This window comes from Neodiprion virginianus, chromosome 2 (assembly GCF_021901495.1).
Source record: "Neodiprion virginianus isolate iyNeoVirg1 chromosome 2, iyNeoVirg1.1, whole genome shotgun sequence".
In the NCBI taxonomy this organism is placed as follows: Eukaryota; Metazoa; Arthropoda; class Insecta; order Hymenoptera; family Diprionidae; genus Neodiprion; species Neodiprion virginianus.
In genome coordinates this window covers 39,066,721-39,078,904 of record NC_060878.1, presented here as the reverse complement: position 1 = coordinate 39,078,904, position 12,184 = coordinate 39,066,721, and the positions used below count along the sequence as shown (strand labels likewise).

Below are 12,184 nucleotides of genomic sequence, written 5' to 3'. Positions count from 1 at the left end.
CAATTGTACACCGAGAGAAATTTTTAGTTCCGGTTATCGCTCAGTCCTTGACTGTTTTCATTTTTTACCACAGTCGAAAAATATAGTTCTAGGTAGAAAATGAAAATTAGTTTTCTAGCTGTTACCAGAAGGTCTAGTATCCGTTACTATTCTTTCTCATTACGATCACTGTTACTATATTTTCTTAAAAAAGGATCGACGATAGCGCAAAATGTTGACGCGTACCTCGTTTTTTGTAATCCCAACAATACTCACAGAATGTTTTTAACGATACCTGTATTACTGAATTTTTCTAGTTACTATAACAAATGAAATTTTTCTCAGTGTACGTGATCGACACCCGATCTGGCTCATTATGTTTTTCCGGAATGAAGACAATTACCGGGAACGTCGCATCAAGCTCGCGTCTACGCAACATCTGCCTGATTAAGATAACCTGCGATATCTGTACAGCAGCCTTGACCCCGGAATCAGCTTGTGAAGTAATACGGTGCCCATTGAAGAAGAGACTTCGTCGAAGCAAGAAGATATTAGTACCAAGGAGTTCTGAAACAAACAAGTATGCTATTCAAGTCGGCGACGTCGATAGGTTCAGATAAAATTGATAAGATATTGAATTATCAAAATTATTAAATAAAATCCGAGTACTGTTCGTCGGTATATTTGTTGGTCGATATTTACTTTCAAGTACCACGAAAGTGTCGAGATCTTGAAACTGCGAGGAACCAGGTACCAGAATACAAAATGATTATTCATACTTTCCTGTCAAAATTCGCTAAGTGATAACTTATAATTTTCTTCAGTTTTTCTTTTGTTGAGGAATTTCGTCAGTAGACTCATGCAATACGTTTTACACACGAATATTTTTTATCAATATCCATTCTCTGTAATAAATCACGATGCAAGACTTGTTCAAAGTTTTTTTTTTTTTTTTTGTTGGTGTTATTTTAAAACCGATTAAATTGCGTTATTCTCACTCTGAGAGGAGAAAAAAAGCCGACCTGACACCTGACTCATGTAATGTTAAAATGGTAGAACAAAAAACATGTAACACACTTCAGGGGTAACCGAGCAGCTTCCTTTTCTTACTCGTTTCCTTTTCGGTGGGTGTAATTGTTGTTGCCGTTGTTGCACAAACACTCTTCGCCTCTTTTGCACAACGCCGCATGATCTGAATAACAAAAGGTTCCACCGCATGGGCAGAGACCGAATAAATATGTCGAGTGAATTGTAGGAGTGACGGGAGGCGGTTGCCATTTTCCGCAAAAATATTTCCCCCATTCATGATCCACGCTGACAAGAGTGAGCGACATTCGCCGTATGCCAATAACCCCGCGGTACCGTAAACGAGGAAAAAAGTTTTTTGGGGGAGTACAGAGAGGGAGTCAAGGGAGGACAAGCGTAAAACGCTAAATTCCCCAAACTTCTATGCGGGGGGCGCATGCTGACAACAATAAACCCTGATTCCTATTCCTACGCGTATAATATTTATTTATCTGTCGAACGTACCACCGAAAAATGTCATTCAATTCTGGGAATTTTCGCGACCGAGAGATCGAATGTAAATTGAAAAAATTAGCATCCGCGTGTGGTGTATAATAATCCGCTGGGGGTAGATGCGGTATCGGAGAATCAGAAATCGATGGATCACGTATGGCGGAATATTTTTTTCGGCTCATCCGATCCAACACCTTACAAATTATTATATTCTTGTTGCTGTATTTCAAAAAACCATCACAGATCGTCGGGGCTTTGCGATTTTTAAAGCACACTTCGTTACACTTGACGTTGACGAAATTTTAACCCGAAGAGTAGAAGTATAACGTTCTCCAAATTATACCAATAATGTTTACCTCTAATTACAGATTTTCATCTATCGAATGATCGATTATCTAACCCAGAAGTTTTCTGTAAAAGTCGCCGTTCAGCGCCAGGAGATAGGCAACCGGATCTACATTCCGTATGCCTGGCATTCAATGCGTAATCTATTGCTGCCTATTTACCGGCGTTGAGTGGCAACTTTCACGGAAACTACCCGATGCAGCACCGAAACGGTGAGTTTTAATTTTTCTCACGTACCGGAAAGAGTTATTAATTCTCGTCAAGTTGGCGCGGTGCAGCGCCATTGCAACATAACAAGCCTGTGTTTCACGTCTTGTATACATTTCTCTGCGTTCTGTATTTTTTAGTCTTTCCACATTTTATCACGGCAGCTTTTCACTTTACCGCTTTCAGTTTTACGACGTGCCAGCAATATTTTCACAAGGTGTGGCACAACAGCTTGGCTAGTTCTCAGTTGGCGAAGCTGAAGGGGTACAACAGAAAAAAACAAAGTCAACAAAAAAAAAAAAAAAAACAAACGATGAGATAAAAAAGAAAAAGGTAACGGAACAAAGTGCAACAAAGAAAACACGTTACCCTGTATTTTATCGACTTTTCTGCGGCACTGATGAGTTTTCCCTCCGGATTGCACCGGGGTGGTAAAAAAAAAAAAAAAAACTGGCTCTCATTTATCCTTTGCACCGGGCTTTCCAGTCAATCCTCAACTTACCGAAATCAATTCCGTCCGAAATTGAGATTTACACGTATAGCTGGCTCGCCGTTGGACAAATGGAACTGAAAATGTTGTAATCCTTATCAAACTCGGGCCTGAGCTATTCCTACGGTATACGTACAAAGTAAAAGCGAATCACAACCAGGATCATGTGTTTCATCAAAAACCGGAAGTCCAAAAATGACGTAACACTATCGTGTACGAAATATAGTTTTTCCAAAATCCAGCTTGGAGAGCAACGAGCAATCTTCGAAACGTAATAAAATCGAGAACTTTCGGGGGTGGGGGATGGAAATGGAAAATTGTTAGCGTAAGGGAAAAGGTGGGAAAGGTTTTCATCGCATGGATCAGTAAGAATGTACGTGCAGGTGTGGTTGTACGAAAATCGGTGGTGTTGGTGGGCATTCGGGGCTTATGCCGCATGGTCCGCATGGCCTAGGGAAGGGTGCCGAAGTGTTAATTTCATCGGGAACCACCTAGTCGGCAGAATCGGGCTGCGGGCCGGGCTGCAGGAAGCGCCGGTGTGCTGTATGGCGAAGGGGTCTCACGTAGCGGGCGGAAGTGGACTCCAATCTTGTAAATAACAAACGTGAACGCGACCCCTCGCGATCCGTGCTGCCAATTGCCACCCTGGTAACCAACCCAGCTGACCCGAACGACCCGCACTTATTCGGCAACCCCCACCCCTTCCATCAACCTAATGCAACCCGACCGATTTCGGACCTACGGTGTTGGAAATATTCAGGGCATGGTGTAACCGCCTCGCGAAATTCCGATGAAGAGAATTTTATTGTTAGTAGAACTTTACGATGGGAAAGACTGTTAAATATCGGCATGGCGATTTTTCTATCAAGGAAGTTGGTTGTAGGCCAGTGATCCATACTTTCGATTAAATTTTTTTACGCGGTAGTCGTAGATCTCTCAAAATAGAAGATGCGCGTGTTATAAACGAAAACGTTTACACTCGTTTTTGTGCTTCGTTTTAAATCGTTTCAAAATTATTGAAAATCCAGTAGGTTTGTTTAGTTTTAACTTCACGCGATGGTCCATTTTATTTAAAAGACTATTTTCGACAGGTTAATAGATTAGAGTTTTGAGGCTATCGATGTTGAACCATCGTTGTGTCTACACTTTTGCTTATAATTTTAGCATTCCCTATTTTTCAATTTTTGAAGAGGTTTTCATAGCTAACGAATACGATAAATTTGACAAATACTCAGCGTACGACTATCTTGAATAAACAAAATTAATGAAAAGTCGTGCTTTCTGGCTAACCTCCAACTAATCTTCATAGTCTGATTACTCAGAACCCAGAATTAGAGATAAATAGTGTGAAGTTTGAAAATGACAACGGAAAAACAAAGAGGAAACTTAGATAGACAATGCTAGAAGATACTTATCAGTTATCAGTTTATGCTTCCGATAAAAATGTTTCATTATAACAAGGGCGACTTTATCATTTCTTAGCGAACTTCCGACTGAATAGTAACGAATAAAGGGATAGTATGAATTCTGAATCCGAGAAGTCCTTGATATCCAGTAAAATTTTTATATATCCATAGTATTTCTTGATGCAGTAAAAATCTTTCATTGCTCTTTCTTTACTGCAGAGGATAATTCCACGAGGAAGGGATTAAAGCCGGCTTGATCATTCGAATAGAATCACTATGAAGACTAGGTATATGCATAACGCGTTAAGTCGGCGAATATTGAATACAGATATCAGACATGATCGGGCTTCTCGGATTCTCAAGAATAACCCGACAATTTCATTTCATTCTTAATCTTATTAAGCGTGACGGAGCCTGGAAGGCGACGCTAGACAATTTTCAATTATATTTTTTCCATTTTTTAAATTACAATCTTATTCCAAATTACCAATCGGCGTGAAACCCGAAGCCTGCAACGTTGGCTAGCATGTGTTTGAATATTGAATTTGCACTGCAGGAAGTTGCGCGGCGAATATGAGCCAGACTAACGCTCAGGCAAAAACACTATTCCATTCTTTCACGGTCTCTAGCATCTGACAATTCATTCCTTTACATTCTCAAAATTAAACGCAGCTTCGAAAAAAACGCAGAGAAATTAACCGTCGAGCTAACATAAGAACCAAAACGTAAAAACCGACCAGCAGAAAGGTGATTTGTTTTACCGATTGAAAGGATCGATTTTCTCACAAGACATTTAAAAAATGATGGGAATTTCTTCAATTTTCGGGGATGATTCGAAGCCGTGAAATTCGCTCCCTTTATCCCGGTTTAATCGCGGTTTCGCGATAAGCTTCATGCGAACGCGTGCGATTCGCGGCAAGAAATATCCGGGGAAGTGGATCAGGGCTGCAGGCACCTGCAGATCGGCAGCTTGGCAGCGACGAGTAGATATGCAGAACGGTAACGGAGAAAACTCACCCTCGGGGCGAACCCCTTCCTTCTTAACGCGGCGATGGGCAAGGGCGGTTTGGCGCGCTTGCGCCGATTCGAAGAGGGACGGAAACGATGAGGGAGGATGAGGACGCGGAGGAAAAGTGAGGGAAGAGAGGAGTTCGGGACAGTAGGACGTCGGGCGTCGACCGGTAGTCGGACCTTCTGCTTCGGCCCGGTTGCCCACCCTCGCGATCGAGGATCTCGTGGAGTTTTGCCGAGCTGAGAAACGTGGAGCGCGAGAGAATCGAGCCTCGTCAAGAATTACCTTTTTTCGATTTCACCCGAATCCGTCGAAACTGTAACCCGATGTTCTTGTAACGTGCGTTAGAGTGAAAGAAATTTTACCGGGATTGCAACTAAGCCTTAAAACAGAGACCAAGGAGGATGTAAATAAGGGAGGAGAGGAGAGGTTAAAAAATTTAATGAAATCAAGACCGGTGATGGATTGTACTATAAGTCAAAGTTGATACCTGCACACGTGTGTCAATGTTTGCGTGATCAATTGGGGGCTGGAAATATAACGTGGGGTGGTTCGATTTAAACGTCCGGAAATATGAGGAGCGTGAAAACATCGTGTGGCAGTTGGTAATAAATTGGACTAGTTTAAATTAACGGTTGTTTATAGGTTGAAGAAACTAAATAAACGAGATAACGTGCAGAAGATTGAATGTTTGTCGATAGAGTAAACAAATCAAAGCCAGGCTAAGCTGAAATGAATAAACAAAGAAACGTGGAAGACTGTAATTAGCAACCGGTGAATAATCTATTGTGAAATTATCGTTCTTTTGAATCGTCACTGAGCATTTTATATTATTTATTAAATATTTACCGTCAACGTCTGCAAGACAGGCACTTACGGCGTTTGAGGGAAAAATGATATTAAGAAGGCAAGGAAAATAAAGCAACGAAACCTCATTTCCATCACTGTCAAAAGTGATGTTGATAAATAATGTTTGCGATAATGTGCCGCCTCGTGTAACAACGCAAGGATCGTGCCTGCAGCATCGAGAAAGGACCATCAATTAAAGTAGGTAGGTACTTGGATTACATGGAGATACGAGACTCGGTGTAACCATGCAATTTGGCGCCGTTTCAAAAATTTTTGTCGAGGATGACGTGCGTGACAAAAATATTTCACTTCGGTACTTTAAATCCGATATTTCTGCATTATTTTAATCGGAACATCTGTATTTTGAACGGTTTGCCAATGCACAGGAAAGAGAAAACGCCGCGCACATGTTAATGTCGTTTGTCAATGACTCAGTGCTTCGGGAGGATCTGAATTTCAGATTTTTTGACATGCCGCATCGAGGAAAAAGCTTGCATGAATTTATGAATACTTTTTTCACGCATGTCACGATTGAATATTCTGTACATAAAAAGACACAAATAAAAATGGTTCGTGTTGTCACTTTATCAAGAGATATCCTTGCGCGTATTTGAAGAAAAAAAAATCAATCACGAATATCTACGAATATGAAAGTAAATGAATATTCAAAAATTTTAGTAAATTTGTCGCAAGCTCATGGATTAAATTTGCATAAATCGAACTTGATACTCTTTCACTTCGCTAATCATGAACGAAAACACGGTAATTCAATTACACCGAGGGAAAGAAATCGTCGTGGAAGTTTTAAAATTGGTACAAAATCTCGTCGATTATTGAAGTCGAGCTTGCATGTGCATTCTGCATGGCCATTGTGCACAGCGCTATAAGTACGTGTAACATGCATTGAGTGGAAACTGTATACGAGCTTTTGGTAACGGTTAATAAAGACTCGGGCAGGTGGAAAACAATATTGGCAATTACACTGAAATGGTGAGAATGCAATGTTGAATTATTTAGCCGGATCATTGGACCCGAAGGACTGACCGAATCGAGCGTGCGTTAAAAACAGTAAAATCATGTCAACCGTGAGAAATTCGAAACCAAGCTCGTTCGAAGCATCGGCGAGTGTAAAACGTTAGAAATGAAAATAAAATTGAAATATGCTTTGATCAAAGTTCGGATCTTCTTTCTCGATTTAACTGTCATTTTTGTTTGTTCATCCATATGAAAATGATCCTGCAAAATTTAATTAAAAATACATATGTATAACATGCTCCAGAAAAAAACATCAACGAGTTATCGGAACGTGTGGTTTTAATTGAAAGGACGAAAAAAAATACTTATAAATACTGAGAATAATTGAGTTTTATTACCGTATGAGATTTACAGGGAGGGCAGGAGAGGGGGGGGAGGGGAGGGGGACTTTAATTTGCTTGAATTGAGATTGACAATTTATTGCTTTTCACCGATTGATGCATAGCGTTGCAGATTGTTGCAAAAGCAGAGATACACGTTATAAAACTGGGAAATAGTTGTGATTTATCGGAAAGCTACGGAATAACTATATCCCATATGCTGTTGTGAGAGTATGTATGTACCTGTACCAATCCACTATTCAAATTCCGTACAACATATCTGGGTACAATCGACCTATGGAAATTTCATGATGCCACGGGGAAAAAAGTAAATGATAGCAAATAACAATCGCAACTACAATAATCTTGCATACATTTGTTAGGGTGAATGTTCGCATTTTTTATTTTCACGTCAGCCTCTGATTTACCGATTTCACGCATCAAAAATCAAAACCGCTCTCACGAACCATTCGCTTTGCATATATTGCTGAATTGAAAAATGAATTTAACAATATTTTCTAACGCATCAATGTTGGACTAGTGATTCCGAATGGTGACCAAATAAAGAAGAGCGTTTCAATTGTAGTCAGGGGAAGAAATTATCCCGACTAAATAATCAGCAATAAAGTGTTTATTCGAACATTCGCACCCCTCTCTCCCTCTCTCTCTCTCTCTCTCTCTCTCTCTCTCTCTCTCTCTCTCTCTCTCTCTCTCTCAGGGCCGCAATGGCGCGTACCTACATAAATAAGTTCGGTCGTTGAAGGGAGGGTAAGAGAGTCTTACGAGTTGGGGTGTACCTACCTTACGCATCACGGAGATGATAAAATATGTCGCGAATGTCTGAGGCCGGTTCATTGGGTATGTATACACCGTATTACCCGATAAATATACACGCAACGAGCGAGATGAAAATGGAAAGTGAAGTGAGTAAAATAACGTAAAACAAGAAGAAGAAGAGAGGGAAAGCGAATAGTGAAGAAAGAAAAAGAAAATTGAGAATGAGAAACAAAAATGAAAAGACGAAGTAGGTAAAAAATGCTTCGCGAAATATATTTCTCAAGAGATATCGGGGGTATTCATCACGCGACGCGGTCCCTCTTTGATCATAAATTGGGCCCCGTCTCGGTCTACAAACCGTATAATAATTTGCATTCCGCCCTAAAATTATTCCACTTTTGATACATTGCGCATCCGAATTTCATATAGCATAAAAAAAACGAGGAACTTAGGTATAAGTGTACCGCTACTTTTATTATTCAAGCAGTAATCTTACTATATTATTATACAGAGAATTACTTCGGATAAGCGCGAGGAAAAAATTGCGAGTTATTCCGGCGATCGCTTATTCGCGCGAAGTTTGCTCGTAATAATGCACTCGCACCGCAAGGCAATGTGATGATATTGCGTCCAGGATGTAACGACACATTTCGCAGGACACGCCGCGATACTTGCTAGACACAATGCAAGAGCCGTCGCAACTCGGAGGGTGGCGAAACTGATAGGGGTTGCTGTTGGTTTACAGGGAGGGTGGCGATGCGATAGCCTTACGACGCACGTATTAGACTGCAGACGTCGAGACGCTTGGTGAGCATCCACCGCCAAGGAAGAGGGAGAGGCGTCCTGTTCCCCAGAATAATGAAGATTAATGCCCGCCAGATAAACGGCGACAGTCCGACCGGCGCAGCTTTTTTTCTTGCTTTCGTTTCGTTTCGTTTCCTTTTTTGTTTTGTTTGGTATCTCGAGCGGTTCTCTTCCTCCTCCCATCGAGAATGCGGAAAAAGCTTGTGCATTTCTCGCCGGAAGGAAGGGTGGAGAAAAAAAGAACCGAAAGCCAAGCTGACGGTGAGAACTTGGCGTACGTGAAAATCATCGAATTTAAAAAAAATAAATAAAAGTACAAATCGTGTCCGCCGATTGATCGGAAACGAAATATGCTCCGAAACGGAATTTCGCACGTCGGTTATAACAGATTCGATAATAGTGGGGGAGGATTCCTGGAGAGCTGCAGGGATGTCGGGAGGAAGCTACACGATAATTGGCGTCGATCGCCGCGGAGACGAAGGGATGATAGAGGATCATGATATTATCCTTGATATATCCTATATCTATACATATTTTCGACCGAGATCTCGATTTCTGGTCACGAATAAAATCCCCGAGGCAATTTGTCGCCGCTTGAATCGCCGCCCGTGTGCAGTGGCTCTGTAATTCAAAATCGGTTCGGAACTGCCTTTCATCGAGCTTGCGGAAACGAAGACGAGCCTGAGATTCTCTCCGCTTTTTGTAAGAACGGACCGTTGGCTATGTATCGGCGGTATGAAATGCACTGCGGTGGGATTTCAAAATAAAAATGACCAAATTCCAAATTTATCGAGTATAATCGATTATTTTTTCTCACAATAGGTTTTTGTTTTTTACTCCCATGAACGACGCGATACGATATCAATTTATGCGATTAAAGTATCGATTATTATTGTTATTGTCTTACCAAGTACCGATTTCATACAATAAGTGAAAAATGATTGAATTTTTTCACCTGAAATTGTGAAATATTTTTAATGATACTCTAAATCATTTCAATACCTTTTCGCTATTTGGACTATACGATGAAATTTATTCAATTTTCGTTTAATACGCGCCGTTTTAAAATAATACGAAATACTTAGTTAATTTTTTTCCGATTCAATCGAATCGTGTTCAATTATTTTTAGCCAAGTGGCTATCGCAACAATTCAAAAGCTCGGACCCCAGCTGGTAAACTGCGATTGTCATTGTCTTACCCGGTGCAGTAGCAACAAGTTTCGCAAGAACTTTTTCCGGAATTCCCAAGTACCGCGTAACGAACGACTCGGTACGGAAGAGTTGTTCGGGAGTATAAAAATTCTGGGCGAAGTTGGAAAGACGAATATAGGCTGATTAGGAATCCTCCGAGTAAAGTGGTCGTCTCTAATTAGAAAGGAATTGTTGGCTTCTACTTCCCACTCCGATCTTCTCCGTTTCTAACGCCGCCGTATAATTTGAAAATTTTATTAAAAATTGTTGGGTAACGAAATCGTAAGGCTTATTGAAAATACAGAGGAACTAATATGTATTATGTGCCTATGTACAGTCGTGTGTGAAATATTGAAAATTACAACGTCCGAGCTCGACGTTCTGTATACTCTTTCGCACATTTACGCACGAGTAAATCTTGAGAATGCAAATTTCAATGCCATGGTATATTAGATTCAGGAGCAATTTCTTTTTCATTTTTATTTTGACGTGTATGGAAATTAGGCTGTGCTGTGCTGAAGATGAAGGAAAAAATTATTCGGTATCTCTTATTTAAATTCCCGTATCCCGCATTTTTGAATTCGTGTCTTCTGGTTTAAGGTCGTCTCGTAGCTTCGATAATCCGCGATCCATAAAATAAAATAATGTTATATACTCCACTGATCATCATCGATCAAAAGCATCAATTTGGCTTTAGCTATACACGCGAGTTCCAGAAAAATAATTACATACCAGGGCTGAGCATCTGTTATACTTCTATTTACTCATGCGAATGAGAAAGTTAACGAATTTTTCACATTCAAAAGAAAGCGATTTTCGTCTTTTACTCTTTGGAGCATCGGTTTTGAATCCTTAGAATTCGTATTCTCAAGGGCTTGTGTTTAAAAATGACGATTCCCTGAAGAGTATTGTTAAGAATTAAATTCAATTTAATGAAATTCCAGTTGGCTTGACAAGGTATACATCGAAAGAGTCCGTTACTCAAGATTTATGAGAGCAGTAACCAGCCCCTAATTTGCCTCGGTGGTTCCGGACTTTGGACGAGTTTTATTTTCTTGTATTTCTTCATCTTTTACAGCAGCTAATTTTCGCGACAAGCATTCAGTCTTCGCTTTTTATTACGTTCGAACAGTCCCGTGGTTAGAATTGGTTTTCGGTCTCATTATGCGACCGCAGTTTCCATATTCATACGAAATAGCGTATCTCGGATTTCTTAAAAACTAGTTTACGGAAGCCTGATGCAAAGAGTACAGAAATCTCCCAACGATCATGGTCAAAGCTACACGATTATAGCTGCACTCGAAGTTTGACAAGCGCGTTAAGTTTACAGGAGGCACGTTTATTAATTGCAAGTGCACTGTGCTAAGATTGTATAATTCATCTTGGTTGAAATGTATATATTTAATGTAGAAGCTTCTGGAGTACGGATGTAAATTAGCAAAACGAGATAAAAGTGGTACGTTTATCCAGATTACACATTTCTAGAACTCGGATACGCTCAGCGACGAAAGGAAGTGCGGAAAAGCGTTGGTGTTGGTACACCGGAGTGAATAATTTCAACGTTTCGAAATAATTAACGAAGTATCGAAAAACTCGGAGGAGTTCGTTAGGCGCGGTATTTTTCCGCGGCAACTGAACACGCGTGTATATTCCGGTGCTGAAGATACTCGCGAGCATGAAAAGCCCGGTGCAAGCTTTCTTTTGACGCCCCAACTAAAAGCAGGAAAAATAAATGCGAAAAGACGAGGCGTCGTATTATTCCTGAAAACCCACCTCAGAAAAAAGTCTTTCTCGTGAAAACTGTCCGGTGAGATTAGAGAGAGAAAAGGAGGAATAAGATGAATAATAAACCACACCGCAAAGAACGGCCTTAATTCCTTTCCACCTCGCGAAACTCGGACCAAGTCTGAAATTTTATGAGGAACGACGGAGCTCAGCCTGAGGGAAAGGGAATGGCGCGAGCTTCGCGCTTTTGTCTTTTAGCATCCGACAAGGATGCGCGAAGAGCAGCGCGATGGTAATCCTGACGCGTCGTTGGAAGTCCCTTGGAACCCACGCAATAGGCTTAAATCCGTGAAAATCCACAACACCATCTGCGGATCCTGCAACGGTTGTTCCGTTCCGTTCGAATACACGTGGCACCGCGTCTACGGAGCACAAAAGCACCCTCTTAGCTGCAAGCTCTGCAACAATTCACCCGCAAGCTCAATGCGCGTATAATATGCCGCTCTTGTTGTTACTTTAACCGTTT

General features: G+C 40.8%; 1 protein-coding gene across 3 annotated transcripts in view; it reads left to right on the top strand.

Moving 5' to 3' along the window:
- The first annotated feature begins 528 nt into the window (after positions 1–528).
- LOC124297361 (voltage-dependent calcium channel gamma-5 subunit) overlaps positions 529–12,184 on the top strand; it is a 77,611-nt gene continuing 65,955 nt past the window's right edge. Inside the window, exons 1-2 of one of the 3 annotated variants that reach the window (XM_046748299.1) lie at positions 529–729; positions 1,866–2,054. The gene's annotated coding sequence lies outside the window, so the exon portion shown is untranslated. Of the gene's footprint in view, positions 730–1,865; positions 2,055–5,474; positions 6,009–12,184 lie in introns of those variants that run through there. The other 2 variants (XM_046748298.1, XM_046748297.1) reach the window with 2 other exon arrangements.